The 22,217-nt window shown below is 41.6% G+C and overlaps 1 long non-coding RNA gene across 1 annotated transcript; it reads left to right on the plus strand.

The window, feature by feature from the left end:
• Positions 1 to 410: 410 nt before the first annotated feature.
• LOC123863531 (uncharacterized) lies at positions 411 to 21,911 on the plus strand. Its single transcript, XR_006795579.3, has 4 exons — positions 411 to 1,060; positions 1,794 to 1,877; positions 7,346 to 7,403; positions 8,214 to 21,911. It is a non-coding gene; the product is annotated as an uncharacterized LOC123863531 (long non-coding RNA).
• Positions 21,912 to 22,217: the final 306 nt, after the last annotated feature.

Raw genomic sequence — 22,217 nt, forward strand, 5'->3', positions numbered from 1 at the left:
TATGAAATTGGCATCTTGACTCTGGGCTGTATGTAAATTGAGGGCGAGGAAGAAACCGACTGAGAGGGCAGCCACGCTCGCTGGGAGCGCGGCAGTTGTTCGTGGAGAGGGCGCCCCCTGGAGGCCATGGCCGTTCCTCGCTCTTTGGCCCACTGGTCTCTGGCCCGCACCTGCCAAGGAAAGCGAGTATTTTTCTCGTTTATCCAACATGAGTATGACGCCACGCTGTGTGCCAAGCGCCAGGAGCGCACCGCGGCAAAACAGAGTGCTAAGGAAGAATAGGGACGCGAAAGCCGGCGCAGGTACGAGCCATCCCGGAATCCGCCCAAACCCACAACCGACCCCAGGTTCTGCTGGGAGCTTGGCCCTGCGCGCGGCCGGGGGCGGGGCTTGTCGCCGGGGGCGGGGCCTGTCGCCTGGGGAAACCACCCGCGGGCCGCGCGCGCTGCCAGGCCCGGGGTTCCGGTGAGCGGCTGCTGGTAGACGCCCTGAACGGTTGCCTCCCAACGGACGCCAGTGGCGGGAGAGGGGTCCCTGAGGCTCCGGGCACCGAGGCCCCTGCGACTGCGACCGGGGCAGTGGCGAGTCCCCGGTCGCCCTTTCGACGCCGCGACGGGCTGCAGCGACAGTGGCTATGGTTCGGGTTGGTTGCGACGGGCCCGGGTGGGCCTCGGGGCCCGGTGGCCGACCGGCCTTTGCCCGCCCCAGCCCCCTACAGCTGGAGGTGTGCGTCCCCCCCGTGGGGGAGAGGCGGAAGTGCGGGCGCGGGTTCGCAAAGTCGCCTCTCCTCGCCTTGACCGGTCCGCCCTCGCGGGGTCAGCGGCCGGAAGCCGGGCCGCCGCTCCCACCAACTCCGGCGGAGGGAGCTTCCGGAATTCCCTCCCTGGCGGCGCCTGTTTGTGGCTTGGAGAGGGGAACGCTGACTCTGAAGCAGCCTCGAAGGGACTCCTGCTCAGGCCTGGAGTCTCGTTGCAGGTGTCAGTCTGTTGTTACCCAGCTTGGGGTCCCAGAAGCTTGACCTCACGAATACCCGGGGTACTCAGTGGTTTAATCAGCAAAGGCAAGTTTTACCCACCGCCTTGATCCCCTCACTACTTTTTCCCAAAGGGTTCTCACTGGCCTCAACACCTCTTCCTCAGTGAATTCTAGTACACATTATTTTGGGGTCTCCTTTAAGGTTCAGGTCCTCAGGGATAGACTAGGTAATGTCACCACTTCCTTGCTTCCTCCAGGGACGGAAGCCTCTAGGGGCACCAGCTTCACAGAGGTCCAGCCTTGCAGTCACACAAGGCTCCGTGCTCAGAAGGAGGGCCTTGCACTTGTTTAAATGCTCTGCAGTCACAGCTCGAAGTTCTTAATTTTTTTTTTAAAGATTTTATTTATTTATTTGACACAGAGAGAGAGAGAGAGCACAAGCGGGGGGAGAGGGAGAAGCAGGCTTCCCGCTGAGCAGGGAGCCCGATGCGGGGCTGGATCGCAGGACCCTGGGATCATGACCTGAGCCGAAGGCAGACGCTTAACCGACTGAGCCACCCAGGTGCCCCGAAAGGCCACTGGGCCCAGCAAATTATAAACCTGGTACTGGCCCCAACTCTCATCTTTTCCTGAAGGCCTTCTTTGATAAAATTCAATGATATAAAAAACAGTTAAAAGGGATTCTTCTCTAGACTACTCAGTAGCTACTAAGACATCAAGAAACAGAGGAGGGATGATTCTATTAACTAAACTTAACGGTTGTTGGAATCATGAGACCTTTCTGATCCAGTGCTCACCCCCCACCCCTCATATTTCAGGGCCTTTGAAGGATATGCAGAATGTGAAAGTACCACACTTCTGAAGGCAACGATGTTTGGTTCCTTGCCCAAGGATAGAAGCAGGTGAGAAATCAGCTGTATTAATGGGTGCTCTGGGATTACTTTCACAGATGCCCTGGAAGGGCTGGTGCAGGTGTGGTGGGGGGGGGGGGGGGGAGGACACTTCAGGAAGGAAGCTGAGAGGCTCTATAGCTGTGCTGTCCAGTACCGTAGCCACAAACTACAAGTGGCTATTGTGCCCTTAAAATGGGGCAAGTCTAAAATAAGATGTGCGTCACTCATCATCCGGAAAATGCAAATCAACACTATAATCAACAAATCAACACCTCGCACCTGTCAGAATGACTAAAATCAACAACACAAGAAACAACAGGTGTTGGTGAGGATGTGCAGAAAGGGGAACCCTCTTGCTTTGTTGATGGGAATGCAAACTGGTACAGCCACGATGGAAAACAGTATGGAGTTGCCACAAAAAGTTAAAAGTAGAATTACCCTATGACCCAGCAATTGCACTACTAGGTATTTACCCAAAGAACACAAAAATACTAATTCAAAGAGATACATGCACCCCAGTGTTTATAGCAGCTTTATCTACAATAGCCAAATTATGTAAACATCCCAGGTGTCCATCGACTGATGAATATATAAGGAAGATGTGGTGTATATATATATATATATATATATATACACATACATACACACACACACACACAATGGGATACTACTCAGCGATAAAATACAAAATCTTACCATTTGCAATTACATGGATGGAGCTAGAGAGTATTATGCTAAGTGAAATATGATTTCACTCACATGTGGAATTTAAGAAACAAAATAAATGAGCAAAAGGAAAAAAAAAAGGAGGTAAACCAAGAAACAGACTCTTAACTATAGAGAACAAACTGATGGTTACCAGAAGGGAGGGGGGTGAGGGGATGGGTTAAATAGGTGATGGGGATTAAAGAGGACACTTGTGATGAGCACCACGTAATGTATGGAAGTGTTGAATCACTATATTAATCACCTGAAACTGATGTTACACTGTATATTAACTGGAATTTAAGTACAAACTTAAAAATATAGATGTGAACAGGAGTCTTTAAAAAAATAAAAATAAAATAAGATGTGCTATAAGTGTAAAATGTACACCAGATCACCAGATTTTAATGTCTTGTTTCTTAAAGTAAAATATTTTATTTTTATGATGATTACATGCTAAAATATTTTGAATATATTGAGTTAAATAAAATATATTAAAATTAATTTCACCTGTTCCTTTTTACTTTTTAATGTGAATACTAGAAATTTTATATATGTAGTTCACGTTATGTTTCTTTTGGAGACCACTCTTCTAAAGATTTCAGAGTATTGAAAACTACTTAAAATGTTCAGAAAAACTGCTCCCCAAAAAACTCACATTGCCCTTCCTCTCCCAAAGAATACTCCTGTGTAGTCTAGAACTGCAGAATTATTATAGTCACTCGTACAGGAAAGTCTCAAACTTCTGTCCACTCTTGCCATTGGAACCAATTCAGATGCTGGCAGAACTGTTTCTACTGCTTTGTCTGTTTGTCTGGTTTTGTAGAAGTAAACTAGAGAATGCAGAGAAGGGAAGGAAGAAGTAACAAGGGAAGGTCACTGCACCAACCTTAGCTCTAAATTATTATATTGTTACAAATTATGGGATTACAGCAGCCTTGGCCTGACTCCTTCTTGTCAGTCATACTACCTTAGAAAAATAATTAGCTTTAGTGAAGAAATTGCCTGGTGCACTGGTCTGAAGTATAGATAGGAGCAGAAAATTGTCTATATTCAAGCTCTCACTTGAGCAGCATCCTTCAGTTATGGAAAATACAAGATACTGGGTAGACTCCAGTATCTTCAGTGTTTTGAATGTCTCTTAAAAGCAATGTGGTAAGTGAAGATGTCAGCTCTAAATCAATGTGTATTGGAAGCTAGTCCTAACCCAGTCCTCCTAGAGCCTCTAGTTCCCTGGAAAGTGGCCCTAGTGTGGGAATGTGAGTGAAGCAGGAGGAGGGAGTGGGGAGGACTGGTGCCTTGGAGGGAATAACTTGGAATTCTGGACTTTCTGCAATTTCCAGTAGGTTGAAGCTCAAGCATTTCTCCTGGCACCTAATAAGACATATATCAAATCGATGTACACTAAGAAGAGCTAGCTTGATCTTATCATGATCTTGACTTTAGGCAGTGAAGGCATCTTGACCTATAATCTTTCTCATTAGAAGTTTTAAAACTACAAATTCAATGTCTTTAGTAGACATAGGACTGACTATTCAGGTTATGTATTTAAGTGAGTCTTAGTCATTTGTGTCTTGAAAGGAGTTTGTGTATTTTACCTAAGTTTCGAATTTATGGGCATGCAGTTGTTTGTGATATTGTCATATTCTTTTAATGTCCAAGACCTGTAGTGATGGCCACTTTTTCATTTCATTGCTTTGGTACCTTGTCTTTTTCTCTTTCTTATCAGTCAGGCTACAACAATCTGTTGACATTTGGGGCTGAATAATTATTTATTGTACAGGGTTCACCTTTCTAGGATGTAGGATGTCCAGCAACATTCCTGGCCTTTATTACCCACTAGATGCCAGTAGCATTGCATCTTTATCCCTACCCCACCCCAACTGTAACAATCAGAAATGTCTCAACATTGCCAAATGTCTCCTGAGAGGCAGAATTACTTACTTCTGGTTGAGAACCACTGCGTTAGGCTACCAGTTATCTTTTGGAGCAATTAAAAAAAATAAGAACAAATATATCTTTTGTACTTTACTTTCATTTTAACTATTTCTGGAAATCTTCATTTCTTTGTGTAGATGCAAGTTCTGTTTAGTATCATGTTCTTTCTGTTGAAGGAAGTTGTTTTGACCTTTATTTTAGTGCTGGTCTGTTGATAATAAATTCTCTTGGTTTTGTTTGTTTTTTCGTTTTTTGTCTGTCTTTTGAAGTCTACTTTTCCATCATATCTGAAAGATATTTTCCCTGGGCACAATATTCTGCATTAACAGTATTTTTCCTTTAGTGTTTTACAGTTATTACTCCACTGTATTCTGAGTTGCATAGTTTCTAAGTCAGCTGTAATTCTTTGTTTCTCTGTACTGTATCTTTTCCTCTGTGGCTACTTGCAAGATTTTCTCTTTAACTTTGACTTTTCAGCAGTTTGAATATAATATGTTGGAGTGTGTATTTTTTGGTGTTTATTCTGCTTGGGAATCTGAGCTTTTTGTACCTGTGGTTTGTTATATTTTATTATTTTTGGAAGATTCAGCCATTCTTCAAATGTTTCTTCTGTTATCTCTCTCTCCTTCTTAAATTCCAAATACACTTTTATTAGACTGTTCGATATTTCCTACAACACTTGAACACTTACTTGGGTTTTCTTGACACTTTTTTATCTTTGTATTTTAGTTGGGTAATTTCTATTATAGAGCTTCAATTCATGCTTTCCAAGTTCATGCTGTATCAAGTGTACTGATTGGCTTTTTGAAGGTATTCTTCATCTCTGTTACTGTGTTTTCTGTTAGCATTTCCATTTGACATAGTTTTTATCTCTACTGAAATTTTCTATCTGATCATTCCTGTTATCCACCTTTAATATGTATGATTAATATATTAATTAATGCTATTTTAAATTCCTCTTATAGTTCCAACACTTAGGTTATCTCTGAGCCTCATTCTGTTGGTTGATCTCTCTCTTACCAATGGGTTGTTTTTCTTTTTTTATGTGTCTGATAATTTTCTATCCAATGCTAGGCATCTTGTATAAAACAGTAGAAATTAAGATAATGTATGAGTCAAATAAGCATGTTTCTTCTTCTGCTAGGTCAGTAATGTGGAGTGTTGAATCAATCAGTAGTAAAGCTGGGTTTGGGTTTTATTGTTCTACCTTCAGTACACCATTGATTTCAATTTCCTGTAGTGTTACCTTATACTTAAAGTGTGGGCTGGAATGCTGCAGGGATTTTCTCAATATTCCTTTTCCACTCTCAGCTTCTCACCTTCCTTTTAGCCTGCACCAAAAGTGCCTTTCCCTCTGCTTGTAACCTGCTGCTTGATAGCTTGGTGGTAGTGGGAGGCAGAGGACCAGTCATCTTGGTCCAGCCTCTCTTAAGCAAGCCTTATATGTTTAGGCCTTCAAAGTGGGGCTTCCTCAGCCCCTCAGTCTCCCTATGACAGACAAAATTCTATCTTGCATCTTTGGTGAGTCTTGAGAAGATGAGTCTTCTGATTCCTGTAATTGTATTGACATGAGATCTTGGGCCCAAGACTGTTTCCTGTCCCTTCTTACCCAGGGACAGAAGCTCTTTTTCCTCTCACTCCTACTCTTACCCAATATCAAGGGCCCTTTACCTGAGCCCTGGAGGCAACAGAGTCTGCTGCTCCTTTCCCAGTGGCTTGAAGCTATCATTCATAGGAAGGGGATGGCAGGACTTGGGCATTTTCCACAGTGGGAGCTTACTCTCCTCCAGCAAGGCCTTCCCCTCCAAGGGTGGCGCTCTGTGGTATCCTCCTTGTCCCCACTTTTTCTCATCAGCACCCAGTGAGAACATGGAGAAGAGGCTGTAAGTGGAAACAAGCTCCTTTTTTGTCTGAGGCTCTGAGGGATTATAAACTTTGATCCTTTTCCCCACTTGGCCTTTAGCAATTTGTTAACAATTTTAGCTGAATTCTTAGCACCTTTTATGGTACTTGATGTCTCTTCTACAGTGCTCACATCCTATCTTCTTGGTGGGGCCAGTCTTTCCTTGGAGCTCAGGCAACTTGCTTGGTCTGTGACCCTTGCTAGGATGTTCAACCATCCCAATTTGTGTGGAACTGAGGAGTTTCCCAAGACATGGGACTTGCAGGACTAAAATGAGGAAAAGTCCAGTTAATTACCCTAACCTCAGCTCTCCAACAGGTTTAAGAAAAGATTTTCTATAGTTTTTCTAGTTGTTTAGGTAAGAGTGATGTTCTTTCTAGGTTTCTACATCCTAGGTAGAAGCCAAATTAGTGAAATACACATGTTGAATGTGAACAAAAATTGTTCTTGAGATACTAAAAAACCATATTGTTTTTTACTAAGGCAGACGGATTTTTGTGAAATTTTCCCTAAAATAGAGAATAAGCAAAATTAGTTTAGTCCCTGCCATTCTTTTGTCTGTCAACAACAGATTTATCCTATTACCTAAATAAACTCCAGCTGAAGAGGTAGATTCTTATCTATTCTTCCTATAACTCTACTCAACATTCAGCTAGCACTAGATTTGGATTTTACTTGCAGCAGGTGAGTAGCTCCTATAGATTTTTTAGTGAAACCAAAAAAAAGAAAGAAAGAAAAAATCTTGATGCGCTTTTGTGGAGGACGAATAAGGCTGAGTACAGTAATAGGCTTTCAACAATAGTGACCACCTCTGGGTAAATGTGTATGTACGTGTACACATGTGTGTATAATTTTGCTATCAGCTGTCTGGGAACATACTTGATTTACATTGCCATTGGTAGTACATCTGGTCTTGTGGTTTTTATTTCAGATATCAAGGGAGCCTGGGAGTGTTTGTGACCCCTCCAGCCAGCACTAATGGTAATGAGGTAGGCAGCCTCAAGGCAATGCTTTATATTTTGTGTGATGATGAAGACTCTTTCATTTGCTCAGCTATTCCTTGGAGTATCCAAGAGAAATACTTACAGCTGTTCAATGAGCTTGTAGGCTGTATATATGATATCTTCCTATTAAAATTGTCAATCGTTTGATTATTATAAGAAATATGGCACAGAAACCTTAAGGCCAGGAGCGTGTATAATCTCAACAGCTGTGGGGTTTATATGGCAATAGATATAATAGCTAAGATGTATAGTGTTTATCATGTGTCAAGCATTGTTCTAAGAGTTTTACATCTATCAACATATTGAATCCTCACATATAGAAGCTTCGTAACAATCCAGGGGCATCTGGGTGGCTCAGTCAGTTAAGTGTCTGCCTTCAGCTCAGGTCATGACCCCAGGATCCTGGGATCGACCTCCGTGTTGGGCTCCCTGCTCAGCGGGGAGCCTGCTTCTCCCTCTCCCTCTGCCATTCCCTGTGCATGTGCTCTCTTGCTCTTTCAAATAAGATCTTAAAAAAAAAAAAAAAAACACTTCATAACAATCCTAGGACATTAGGTATTATTATCTACATATTACAGATTAGGAAAATGAGGAACGAAAAAGTTTGGTAATGTGTTCAGGTCACACTGAACAAATGATGACTTAAGCTCATGCAGTCTGTTTCCAGAGTTCTTTTTACCACTATGACAAAGACAAAGAAGAGGTAAAGATTTCAACTTTCAGGAGGGTATATAGTAGTGTGGGAGCTGTGTATAGGTCAACAAAAAAACCTTTCAAATAACATTTTGATTTTAGGTTATGTACCAAGTAGAGATGTATGGAAAGCTAAAAGAGGACATGCTAAGGAAGAGGACTCAAAAAATGATAAAGTGATGTTTTGTACTCACTACAAGTCAACAAAGTATGAATTACACCGACAGGTATGGTCAAATATTTGATTTAAACTTCATGTAATACAGGTAACCCAGTAATGGGGAAATGCTGCAAAAACAACTTGCAGGAAGATCTCTACTTCTCTTCAGGAGATACTTGAATACTTCCCATTTCAAAATTGAAGATGACTTAGATGCTACTTGCCATACAGAAGAAATTGAGGCTGTGAAAATGTTATCAGCTCCATTTATGATTAAGTGACTGAGAATAAAACCAGTGAACGGTATATAAAAGAACTTTGGTTTAAAGGTGACGACGTGGACATTATCAACTCACATGAAGCACAAGGAGATTCACAAATGACTAGAAAATTCCATAACCCTCCAAACCAATCCTTGTAATCATAGGACACCTAGGGGAGCAGGACAGTCAACAGGTACATCCACAACTTTGGTGAAGTCTGTTGGCAGGGACTCTGACTTTCTTGAAAAAGTAGGATGCTTTGAGGGCCTGTGATTGGTTTTTCAAGTCAAAGGATTATAAGAAAATATTGTTTATAACTATGGATGGGATGAAATCTTTAACCTAACTTAAGAGCAATCACCAAAATCCTCTCCATACGTACTGGATGACCTACATGACTTTATACAGCTCTCAATAGGCACTCATTGACATGTGAATTTGATATTCTCATGGAGGCAAAAATAATCTGAGAGTAAGGTGGGAGTACTCAGATTGCATTGAAAGGTATAATAATGCGGAAATTTAATAATGCGGAAATTCTGTAGGATGTTTTCTTAAAGCTAATTTTGACCAGGGACGAAAATGTTGAGAGTGTTGGTAATCTAGTATAGCTTATAGCCCTTAATAAAAGGATGTTATATTTGCTTTACTATAGTACTTGTCCTCCAGACAAGTGAAAGAATTTAACAACCTCAGCTACATTATGATAATCGGGAATTTTCTACTCAAAAGAATTGAGTGAGGATGTACTTTTGAAGGGCCAATTCAGTACTTAAGGCATTGTCAACAATGAGTAGAAAGGGGAGCACTGTTCTACTAGGATCAGCTCTACTCCAAAACTGTGGTTATGCCCTTTTTTTTTTTTAATGAGTATTACTTTCTAAATTGAAATGATCCCACAAAACACTTGGTTTGAGGCTTGGTGAAGGGTGCCTTGTAGATAATGGATGCAGAGGACATTGGTTTGGAGTGTTTAGTGAATGTGGCTTCTCAGGTCTCCCCAGCTGTTCCAAGGACAGGTGTTTAGGCTGGTGATACTCAGGTTCTGCCTGCCCAGGATGGAGAAGCTTTCCAAGCCTCTTATATCCCCAACTACATTGTCCCAAAATTCTAGTATATTACATGGTTACAAAAAAAAAAGCAAGGAATGATCCTTGATCATTAATGATCCTTGCTAGGCTACCAACATTATCTTGCTACATTGCCTACACTTGATATAATAATGATTAGGCATCTTACACAGTCATATTTTGGTGTTGTAAGAAAGAGGAAGTTGTGAAGGGCATATCAATTCAGGTCTGCAATGGTCAGAGGTATAGTGGGAGTTAAGCAAAGCACTCTGGTCAGTTCTTACCACATAAATGGGAAGGTATGTCTGGGTGTTGAAGGTGTTTGTGACCACTCTCATGGTACTTATGGGCCTAACAAAACTCAACTGCATATGTTTTTTCCATGGTCTCAGTAGTTTGCCACACCTGGCTGTGGGAACCGTTTGGTTGTTCAGATACCTGTCTGGAACATCACAAGGCCTAGACAGCCACTGACTAGTTGCCAGGGTCAGAAACTCTGCTGTTATAATTGTTTCCTCACAGAGCAATCATGAGGGCTTGTGTAATAGGATGTGTTGGTGCTATGAATCAAAAATGGCAAGTATTAACTTGTATAACAGTGTAACAAAAGTATTTTGTATAAATATAAGAAACCTGAGTAGGAACTTAAAAGTGCAATCTGCACTGATTAATTTAATTTGGTGCCTCTCAACCTTTTTTTTTTTTTTTCATAGTTCCTCTTCCCACAAAGAGATTTTCTATATTTTCTCTTAAAGTGTTCACAGATTTAAGGCCAGTTGATGAATATTGCTTTTCCCCCATAGGTGAGGATAAATGGAAAGAGTAGGATGGATCTTACTGTTACTACAGGCAGTACTAGGTATTTTATTTTCAGGTTGTATTTGGAGAGAAGCAAGCATCTTTGCCTCTTTGGAGTAGGAAGTTCAGACTGGTAAAAGGTAGCTCTTCTCCCTTTTTTTAATTTAGGGGAAAAATTAAAGTAACTTTTTACATTGGGCACTTTTTCTTGTTAAAAGTTTAAGGTGATTGTTGTTTATTTTTGCAGGTATTCTTACAAAGAACTAAGATTATAAGCAGTGTCATATCTCTGGGTTTTAAACAACTTTTAAACAGGGTTTTCAGAAACCTAGACTACACCTTAGACTAATCCTTGAGTTTTAAAGCTATTTAATTTTGTGAGCTAATTACATTAGGAACTAAAGTGAAGTAGGTAATGTCTTGGAACTTTGCCACCTTTTACACTTTCTACTTTGGGAGTTGATTATAAATGAGGGTGGTGGGATGAAGGTGGATAGAATTAGTGCAGTGGCATTGGACTTACATAATTGAATGGAAAAAGGACAACCATTGATCTCATCATGCATTAAAATATAAACCTGTAATTTAATTATTACACTGTGTAACCACCACTGAGATCAAGAAAGAGAAGATTGCCAGCCTTCCACATGTTGCTTCCAAATTACAACCCTTCTCCCCACAGGTAACCACTATTCTGACCTTAGAGTAATTCCTTTTTTTATAGCAGTGTTCCTCATCTGGCATGAGCATCATCTGGGAACTTGTTAGAAATGCAAATTCTTGGGCCCTTCCCAAGACCTAACACAGTTATACATTTTTGTGTGGGGGATGAATATTTATGTAGTTAAAGTCTACAGCAGTGATTCTCAAGCTTTAGCGTGTATGAGAATGACCTGGATGGCCTATTAAAACAGAGGTGCTGGGGCCTACACCTAGAGTTTTTGATGATCTCTTTCTGGTTGTTTTATTTACTGATGCTAATTTTCTTATGTGCTGGGCATGTTTGACTCTGTGCAAGTCATTGCACTTGAAATGTTATTTTGCAGGAATAACTGTGAGGCCTATAATACAACTACTTTGCTCCAAAGAGTATTTGCATTTGCTTCTGACAGGCACCTGGGGGCACTATCAGTCTGGGATCGCTTGTTCAAAGTTTGATTTTTCCTGGACAACTCAAGGGATTCTTACTTATGTTTTAATTCTCTTTAGATTATCCCAGTTCTTGTTCCCTTCACTCTGAGATCCCGGAACCCAGATTGTTGTAAGGGAAAGACTCCTGTCAGATTCCCCAGCTTGTTTGGATCCAGAGTTTGTCCCCTTCTGTACCCTGAAAGGCCAGGACAATGGAGGGTTTGAGTTCCTGGGATTAGCTAGTACTCTCAGGGAGAAAGTGGCTTCTGGCTTGTTCACCTCTCTAGATTCTTGGCTTCTCTTTACTTTTGGCCTGATAATTCCTTACTATTTTGTAATCTCTTTGATGCTTTTGAAAAGACTATTTTAAATATATTTTATCCAGTTTTTTTAGTCGTTTTCAGTTATAGGACTGATGTGAACAACCTGAACCACCTTTACCAGAAGGGAAATCTGGGAAATAAATTATTAATGCATAGGATTTTTTTCAAAATACTGTGGTTTTTCAAAACATTCAAAATCTGTGGATATTAATATCCTTAAAAAACTTTTGTTTTTAGCTTACAACTTCTCCCAGACGTGGGACACACAAGATGGTTTTAGTATAAAAACTCTCCTTATGAAAAGATTCCCAGGGTTGCATATTTATGACCTTTAACCACTCCAAAAGGCTCTGATATTTCTGGTGGGTTCCAAGGAATGCTTACCACAACTTGAGAAACCCTGACAAAATGCAGAGATGTGCCTAGTACAGGACCCATTTTGCAGTTTATGGGTTTATTTTTGCCTAGAGCTTTAACCAGTCTGGACACACCAAATTTAGGAAGCATAGATGGCTTACACTTTTATCCCTAATGTTTCTGTCTAGGATAACATGTGGAATGCCCCAAACTTTATTTACTGTCAAGTTCTAAGCACTTGATAGATGATATTTTAACCACCTCCCTCTCTCCCCCAGAAGTACGTCATATCATCTTCTTTTCCTGTTTGACGCCTATGTCATGTTGCTCCCTTGAGATAGGCAAGATTCTCAAAGAGAAAATACCCCTTCCCAGTCCATTGCTGACAAATCAGAGTACATTCCTTCCGGATAGGAATGATTCTGTTACATCTATCTTTAGATATCTTTTGAAGGGGATTGGAGATGGAAGTACACTAATGCTACACACGTGCATTTGGAAGGTAAACTGGTAGGCTTTCCAGATGTCAGAGATTGTTAGTAATACGGTGAGACACTTTATCTTGAATACTCTCACTGATGCTTGATGATTAGGATGTGTAGCAATCCGTGTAGGCTAGGTTTGGGATAGGAATGAACAGACTCTGAGAGCTATTTGTAGAGTCCTCTAAGGCTACTTGACAGTCATTTGATGAATGTCAGGATCCCCTGAAGGTGGTAAGGGTTAGTTGTAGTGGAGCACACAACCTCTCTAAGTTGTGTGTCGGGATAAATGCCAGAATTTAATCCTGATGGTAGCAAGCATTAGCGTTATCTCAAATAAAGGCTATAACCCAACTAGTTAGAGCAGAGAATGCCTTAAGGCAGTAGAACACATGCTGCTCCCCAGTACCTTTCTCTGCCTTTCTTTTCCCTCCCTGAGATGTGCCCAAAATCTATGCATAGGCTTATGGTACTAATGCAGGCTGGAAGTCCCACCAGGTCAGAGGGACACTGAGTCTCCTCAGTCTGTGTTTTTCTTTATCAGTTTAGAGCATGATGTCATCGATATCTAAATCAGTAAACCTGGATTCTTGTTACCTTGTTGCTGGACCTAAAGTTCATGTTTTGTGTATAGACTTTCAAACTGTACCCCAGTATGTAGGAACTCTCCAGTTCAGAGCTACAAATAATGGGCATGTGGGTGGGAGGAGGGTGCTTTCCGTATAACACAGGGGCTTTCCAACCGTGGGATTTCTCAAGTCACAATACTTAAAAAGTCATGACCCAATCCACCCCTTAGTTGATAGCTTTTATTTATTTATTTATTTATTTATTTATTTTATTCTTATGTTAATCCCCATACATTACATCATTAGTTTTAGATGAAGTGTTCCATGATTCATTGTTTGTGCATAACACCCAGTGCTCCATGCAGAATGTGCCCTCCTCAATACCCACCACCAGGCTAACCCATCCTCCCACCCCCCCCCCCCTCCAGAACCCTGTTTTTTTTCAGAGTCCATCGTCTCTCATGGTTCAGTTGATAGCTTTTATATGGACCAACACATTGATCTCCAGACCAATATGATGCCATCATTTATTATCTTCACACAATTCATCCCTTAAAAATAGAAATAGTGCTGTCACAAATAAACTTCCTTATTATAATTTCTACTTTACTAAAAGGTGTGGAGAACTAGGACCACATGAAGTCCACTCAGTTTAATCATTTCCTTATGGACATAGCTTACTGAATACCATGTGTCTGGGGAGTCGTCTGGGATATAAGTATTTTCCCTCTTTAATAGCACATGCTCCTCCTCCCTCCCTGGCTAGAATATAATCTTAAGGGCATGTGGTTGGAGACCACCATATATCTTATGGCTACAGTTTCTTCCACATTATTGTTGCGTAGCTGGTCATCTCTAGCTGTATCACAGATCTTTGAAGTAGACCTGTCAATCTGAACTTTGGAAATTATATACTCCATTCTGTTCCTGAGCCCAGTCGGGATTTGTGGGAGCTATTTAATGGCTCCCAGTGATGGGCTAGTTAGTTAGTTCCAAGTAGCATCTCCCCCTGTATTCCTCAGGCAGCCATTGGTGTACACGCAGTCCTCGTATCCAGTAAGTGGGAGAATTAGGAGTAGACCTGCACCTTTTGCCAAAACCGAGTCCAATCTTTGGTACTTGATATGGATATTATAATATAGGACTGTTATGAGCATCCTTGATATCTGGTGCTGGTGTCTAATCCCTTTAGCTCAGACTCAGAGAAAACATTTAGATAGGGTGGGACTATGCTTTAGGACAACAGGAGCCAGGGAGTCTCAGGGTTTGGGAATGGATCATCTCTCTCATGGGTCCAGTTAAATGATCAGGTACAATCAACCCTGTTCCAGGTGATAGAGATTTGATAAGTATAATGTTCACGATCCCCACATATATTTTCTCTCTTAACTGCAGTAGAGCCTTCTATTTATTATTACTTTTAAGCTTAGTCTTTGCATAGGCTATCCAAGTTCTGGATTTTGCCTGGCGTTTTACTCAGTACCATGATTTCCCATCCCTCAATTGTTCTAGAATAAAGTATGTATCTCCAACTGTTGGGATATGTATTATTCTGTGTCTGAAGCCTCTACACTAATTAGATAACTTGGCATAGAGCCAAATAAGCAATTTAATATTTTCCTGAGAAAAGTCTATTACTATAGGTGTTATGAGTCACCTAAGATGTCTAGGGCAATGACCATGATCATTCCTTCAAGGTAAAACTATAGCCGATGTTTTTTGTACTAAAATGAGGACTGTTGGCTTATTGGCTGTAACCTTATTTAAATTGGTATTATAGCTAGCCCTTCCATAATTAATCTTCAGTGTCTTCAGTGCAGGTAGCAGAGACCTCTTTGAGTTTCTTTCAGAAAGTTTCCATGCAGAGTTACCTCCAGCTATAGCAATATGTGATTGGCATTGAACTTTTGGGTAATACCTGGTCAGAGCTCCAAGCCAAAGAGTCCCCAGAAGAGAGCACTCTACTCACCTTCCTCACTGGGAACTAATACCTGGAATAGTACAATACACATCTTTGAATTACTGAACTTCTTTGTCTTACTACAATAAAGTTTTCTTTGAGAAGACTTTCAAATGAGGATGACTCCCAGAATGTAGCCAATACAACCACTGTTCTCAAGGGAAGAGATGGTAGACTCATTGGTTTGGCAGCAACTCAGTCCAGTTCTTGCCCTGCATCTTTCCAAGTTTGTTTCTGAAGTGGTTGGAGCCAAGTAGCCACTGGTAGAAATTGTTATAGAAGGGATGGTGAAGTCCTATACAAAGAGTAGAAGAGGGTCAGCTAGATGCTTTTCTATAGGTGGCTAAAGTCATCATTCAGTCAACTAGGATGAACTGTGATAGGTAGCTTAAGGTTCTTTTTTGTGTGGGGAGAAAAGGAGAGGATGGGGCAGAGATAATAGTGTATCTTCCCTATTATTATTATCTATTCAGTATTTTCAGGCCTGTTATCTCTGTTAGCCTATAGACTCCTGCAAGGCTACTTGTGACTTGGTGTTCATGAAACATTTGTGTCTCAACCATACCTCACTCTGTACCCCACCCTCCATACCCACAGGTCTGTTACTTGCACATAAAGCTTCCTGTTCCCAAGTGTTCTCAGTAGAGGAAGTGTCCTAATTTGGGGTCATGGGCCTCCCCTTTAGGGGCATTTGTCTCAGAACTGTCTGAAGTTTGGATATAGGTTTGAAAGGCAGACAGTATGGTTGACAAACTCTATTATTTCTCTTGGTGTTTCCTTACCATGACCATTAATGGGTTGCCCATCAATTTGGGCTTTTTTCCAATCTTATCTTTTAATAGCTAGACCAATAGGTCTTTCTACTGAGAACCTCTTTTTTACATTTCCCCCCATTTTCTTCTGTTATTTTGGGAGCTGAAGTTCTCAGAAGTCTTCCTCAACTATCTTTTCCAAAATTGTGCATAGGAAAGACTGCTAGTTATCTACCCCTCTATTCATTCTTCTTTTCTTCTTTATTAACAGAACCCTGATTTGCATGGAGCATATTTGCAATGCGCTTAGCTAAAAAAAAAAAAATGACATTGTCCATCCTCTGCTACCAATAAGGATGACACAGTGTGACAGAGTTCTTGTCAATGAGGGGTAACTAAATGTGTTGAGAGATGTTTCTAGTAAAGCTCCTTAAAAGGGGGTAACTTCAGAGCATGTGCCCTTTTGCTCTTCTTTCTTCGCCTTCTTCCTGCCTGTATCTGAGAGGAGATGTTGTACATAGAACAGTCATCTTGCTGCAATATGACCATGTGAGAAAAGCAAAGTGAAGAGCCTGGGTTACATCTGAAAAGGCTGGGTTAGTAACAGGGAGGATAGGCGCTGTGTGTGAAGTCACACTGCATAATTTTTGCACACTGCCACCACCCCTGCCACCTTAGGTTGTAAAAACATCCCTTTGTCACCCAGATCCATACTACTCCTGTATCTCTAACACTGGTTACAGTAGGACTGTGCAGCTACTGGTTACTCTCACCATCTGAGACATTTTTTTTTATACCTAAATCCTTTAAAAATAGCTGTTGGTACCTCTTTGCCTCAAGTTCAAAACTTGACATTTCTTGTGAATGGAAGGCCTGAGATCCTCCAGTGGAGTATGGTATACAATTTGAAAACAATTCAGTTGGCAGCAAGTTGGTTACCCTCGCCAATTAGATTTTAAAAATGAATATCCACAGAAACTGGCTTTTACAATAGTAGTAATATAAGTGTACCATGAGATGGTTTTACAACACATTACCCATTTTAAATGTAGAGATCCATATTTTAAGTTTTGTGGAGGTGAATTACTCTCTTTTTAGATTCCTTTTTATTTTCAGCCAGTCATTCTAGCTTTGTATTATTTGTAATAGTAAAACATTGGAACAGGTTTAAGACCTACAAATATTAAGGGTTATTGCAACAACTTAACAAAGTTCCAAAACAGTTATGTATTAATTAATTGTGGTCACAAAATAGAATCTACAAGTGCCTCAGTTTACAGAAAGATCATTTCTGTATGTACATATATATAATATCAAGCTGTTACTGTTTTTTTTCCAGATAAATGGGAGAGATAATATAGTCTGAATGTTCTATTTAATTTTTCTGTAATGAGCTGGTGTTAACTTTTTCTGCATAAGAATAATTTTTTAAAAATGAAAAGACGTCCTCTTGATGGCCATTGAACAAGAGAAACAGAAGAGTGTTGCTGAGAAATGCAGGGCATTCAGGAGCAGCAGGGGCCAGGGGATGCCTGCTTTTGCTGCTCAGACACCCAGCTGACAGCCCAGACTGCTCCAGGCCCATGAACTGCCCCTGAGCTGCTTATAGGACCTGCGGGGCCATGAGCCCTGGCTGTGACGCCAGAGATGCTCTCTCTTGTCTGCGTTTACTTCCTCGTGGTGCCTTGCCCCATCCCATGTTAACATGTCTCTCTGATGCTTAAAAAGTGTGCTTTCACTTATTCAAGAAACACTAGAATTGGGGTTATATGCCAAACCCCTGAGTAATGCTGAGAACATTCCAGTGAAGCCAAACAGACCTCCATGGAATTAGTGTATAGTAGGGGGATAGACGCAAACCAGATCATCCCGATGTATAGAATGGGATAACGGCTATGAAAGAATAGGCTGCTAGGAGGTCGAGTTACTGGACAAGTGGGGAGACCCTCGTTACCTTGTGCATTCAGAACTCCCACCTAAGCTGAGAACTGTCGGAGGGGAAAGAGCAGGTATGTGACAGTTACGGTGAGGGGAACAGGTATTCTGGAACAGAGGAAACAGCATGCGTGAGGACCTCCAGATGCTGTGATCCTTATTGCCCCAGTGAAGGGAGCGAGAGGACGGTGGCCGCAGTAGAGAAAGTGGGGAGAATGGCTAGATGAGTTTGCAGAGGTGAGTAGAGGCCAAATCACACAGGACTTTGTAAATTAGGATATGATATTGTCTTTTTTCCTAAGCAGTCACACCATTGAATGGTTTTGAGCTGAAAAAATACCTGAATCAGGTTAGTTTTCACACTGGCTGCGGTCCCGGAAATGGCTTGGAGGAAGAGACCAGCGAGGGATTGGAAAGAACCATGATCAGGAAAGGGCCGGTCATTTCTATAGCTACTCTATTTAAATGAGGCGATTGCAGAATCTGGCCGAGTGTTTGTAACCTTGGCCGACTACTAGTTAGCATTCTCTGCTCTTGAAATGGCTGCCCATCTGCTTCGTTCTTCCCTGTATGGGTTCCCAAGTTTGCCATAGATAAACTTTTGGACAGTGGTCATGTCTGAGTTATGAGGTAAATTCTTTGCTCTTCCCATAGCATTGAAGCCACAGCTATGAAAACAACTAACAAATATGGGAGCTTACTAGGAGCCACACACTGTAGTAGGCACTGGCATATGGAGTGAGTAGAGTCCCTTCTCTCATGGAACTTACTGGACTGGGAGCAAATATTAAATCTTGCCAGTATGATTACAAACTGTGAGATGATCATGTCAACTTGTCTAACTTGTCTAAGGAGCAGCAGGGGCCAAGGGATGCCTGCTTTTGCTGCTCAGACACCACAGCCGACAGCCCAGACTGCTCCAGGCTCATGAACTGCCCCTGAGCTGCAAGCCACTAACAAAAATCCTAAGGTAGCACTCTTCACGGCTCCCCAACCCAGGGCTGCCTGGTATAATTGTGCATTTGGAGTGTTGCACAGAGATGCCTGGCCAAGGGAGCTAACAGGGTTGAAAACTCTACCAGAATTTCCCTTGTAAACCGAAACCCTGTGCAAGGCTACAGCTGCCCAGAGGAAAGAAAGGTGCCTTGTTCTTTTGTACCGAAGTGTCCTAGAGGTCAGCATGCTCTTCCTCTCATATTAGAAGGGAATTCCTTATTCTCAAGATGGAAATGGCAGGCTCTAGCTTGTAAATGTGTAGCTGCCTTGAGAACAGAAATGTATCTGAGGTGAATGTTATAAGCATGAGTGGGTGTCATTGTAAGCTAAAAAAGAATGGAGTCTAAAGAAGGCCTAGGACATAGATATTTTTTAGGACCTAATTTTAAAACCGATCCTGCATCAGCAGGACTTGGCTCAATGTTACACAGAGCTAAGGCAAGTGGGGAAAGACAACCTAGTGGCAGGACCGTGGAGGAAATAGCTGGTGGTGCATCAGGAGGGTGGTTGTACGGGGTGATGGACTGTGTGCGCATCACACTGGGGGAAGTTGTGTGAGAGGAAAAGGGATCTATCTATAAAATCATGTATTGGGGGGCACCTGGGTGGCTCGGTTGGTTAAGCGTCTGCCTTCAGCTCAGGTCATGATCCCAGGGTCCTGGGATCAGGTCCCACATCGGGCTCCCCCTGCTCTGTGGGGAGCCTGCTTCTCCCTCTGCCTCTGCCTGCCACTCTCCCTGCTTGTGCTGTCTCTCTCTCTCTGTCAAATAAATAAATAAAATCTTTTAAAAAAATCATGTATTGGTTTCTGTTTGCTGAGCCTGGCTAATTAAACAAAGCTTCACTCCCCTAATATTAACATTTTGGTCTCAGTTTTGAAATCATAGACTCTCAGCTTATGGGAGTGGTTCTGCATCTGAGAAGAATCCTGCTGGAATAAACCCAGAAACAAAAAGCAAAGGACGAGAAGCCAGGTATTTTGGAGTCTTGGCTCTTCCCAATAGTTGTATGATCTTGGACAGGTGGAGCAAACCTCTCTTGAGTCTTCATTGTTTCATCTGAAAATAGGAGGCTGCCTTCCTCACTGGGTTACAAGCCTCAAAAGATACTGAGATAAAACTTTGTAAACTGAAAGGAAATAAAAGCATACTTTTTGTCATGAAATGCCAAGTTTCAAAGTTTCAGAGGCCTGACCCTGAGCTGGGTTGAGCTGCCTGGGTTCGCTGAACCTCTGCCTTGGAGTGGTCCATTTCTGAGGGCGGGTCTGGGCTCATCTGTCTTCTGGCTATGTCAAGGGTTTGGACTACACTCTAGCATTGATGCCTGAAAAAATTTTGTCATATAGACCCAAGACAATAGGTTATTTCCTGATTCAGACAGGTTATGTTCTGACCATTGGACATCTGTCTCCTCACGGAATCTGGGGTCAGTTGAGATCTCTTTTCCTTTAATGGGGATTGTAAAATCGAGGTAACTCTCAGGCACCAGCACCACCCTTAACAGATGCATTAGAGACCCCTCTCCCCTTGGTTGCTAGTTTGTTGGGCATCACAACCCACACAGGACTGGTTCACTGCTCCTCAGGCTCAGTCCCTCACTTGCCCTCCCTCCGACAGATACTTTGAGTTAGTGATGATCATAGAAAACAGTGGCAAAGGTAAGTAGAAGCATCTACATCAGCCTTTTTTTCCCTCTCTGGTGGTCATTACTGAAATGATAGCAGCCAAAATGAAGTTTGATCCCTCTAACTTCTCACTAGAGCAAGAACCCTAAAAGGCATTTCAGTGCACCTTCCCACATGCATAGGAAGATTGCCTTCCCCTCTTTCCAAGTTGTTAAGATGGAAGTATAATGTTCAATCCATGCCCATCCATAAGGATGTTGAGTTCAGTTTGTGTGAGGACACTACGAAGGTCAGCAAATTGGCCAGGTGGTCCAGGTGAGAGGAAACGTGCCATCCACAATGAACAAGTACAGCAGAAGGCTAATAACACCACTGTGCATGTGGTTATTCATGTAGCAAGGTGGTTATCACCAGGCCAAAACTACAAAAAGATCCTTGAAAGCAAAGCCAAATGGAAGGAAAATATCTCCGTGTCTTTGTGAAGACCCACGGGGAGGTTTCTTTGTCTTCACACCAAAAATGATTTTGATTCTCATGAATGATAGCTTTATTTCATGGAGATCTTGATCTTGTAACAGATCAAGTTCCCCATTTTCATGGGCTGCTCTGATCCCCAGAGCACACATATGACAGAAAAATATGCAAAAGATGTGAACAGATCACATACACACACAAAAGATATAAAAATAGCCTATAAACATAGGAAAAGATATCCAGTCTTACTCAGAGAAATGAAAATTAAAATCACAAATACCATTTCTCACCTTTCAGACTGGGAAAAATTGCATCGCATAATATTCTGATGCAAAGTTATGAGGAGACTGCTAACCCTCATATGTTGTGGGTAAAAATGCAAACCAATGAAAGCACTGTGGAGGAAATTTAACAGTATTTAACAAAATGACATAATTATTTACCTTTTGAGCCAGCAATTTCACTTTTGGGAATGCACCCACTTGTGGGAATCTGTATCTCCAACAATATAACAATATGTGTCATGAGAATATTCACTGTGGCATTGTTTGTAATTGCAATACTGAGAACAACCTATCAGCCCAGGAAATTTAAAATGACTGTGATTAATATGCTAAGGGCTCTAAGGGGTAAAATAGCATGCAAGAAGAGATGGGCAGGGCGCCTGGGTGGCTCAGATGGTTAAGCATCTGCCTTCGGCTCAGGTCATGATCCTGGGGTCCTGGGATCGAGTCCCGCATCGGGCTCCCTGCTGGCGGGGAGCCTGCTTCTCTCTCTGCCTCTGCCTCTCTCTCTCTGACTCTCATGAATAAATAAATAAAAAAAAAAAATTTAAAAAAAAAAAAGAAGAGATGGGCAATGTAAGCAGAGAGATGGAAATCCTAAGAAAGAACCAAAAAGAAATACTTGCAATAAAAAACACTGTAACAGAAATGAAAAAAAAAAAAATGCCTTTGGTGGGCTTATTAGTGGACTGGACACAGATGAAGAATCCCTGAGCTGAGAATATACCAATGGAAATCTCCCAAAACTGCAAAGGAAAGAGAACAAAAACTGAAAAAAGCAGAATAGAATATCCAAGGACTGTGTGATAGTACAAAAGTTGTAACATACATATAATGGAAATGTCAGAAGGAGAAAAGAGAAAGGAACAGAAGGAATATATGAAACATTAATGACAGAATTTCCCGCAAATAAACGTCAGGCACTAAC

This window comes from Mirounga angustirostris, unplaced genomic scaffold (assembly GCF_029215605.1).
Source record: "Mirounga angustirostris isolate CCGP_5_RB_7025 unplaced genomic scaffold, mMirAng1.0.hap1 SCAF_1, whole genome shotgun sequence".
In the NCBI taxonomy this organism is placed as follows: domain Eukaryota; kingdom Metazoa; phylum Chordata; class Mammalia; order Carnivora; family Phocidae; genus Mirounga; species Mirounga angustirostris.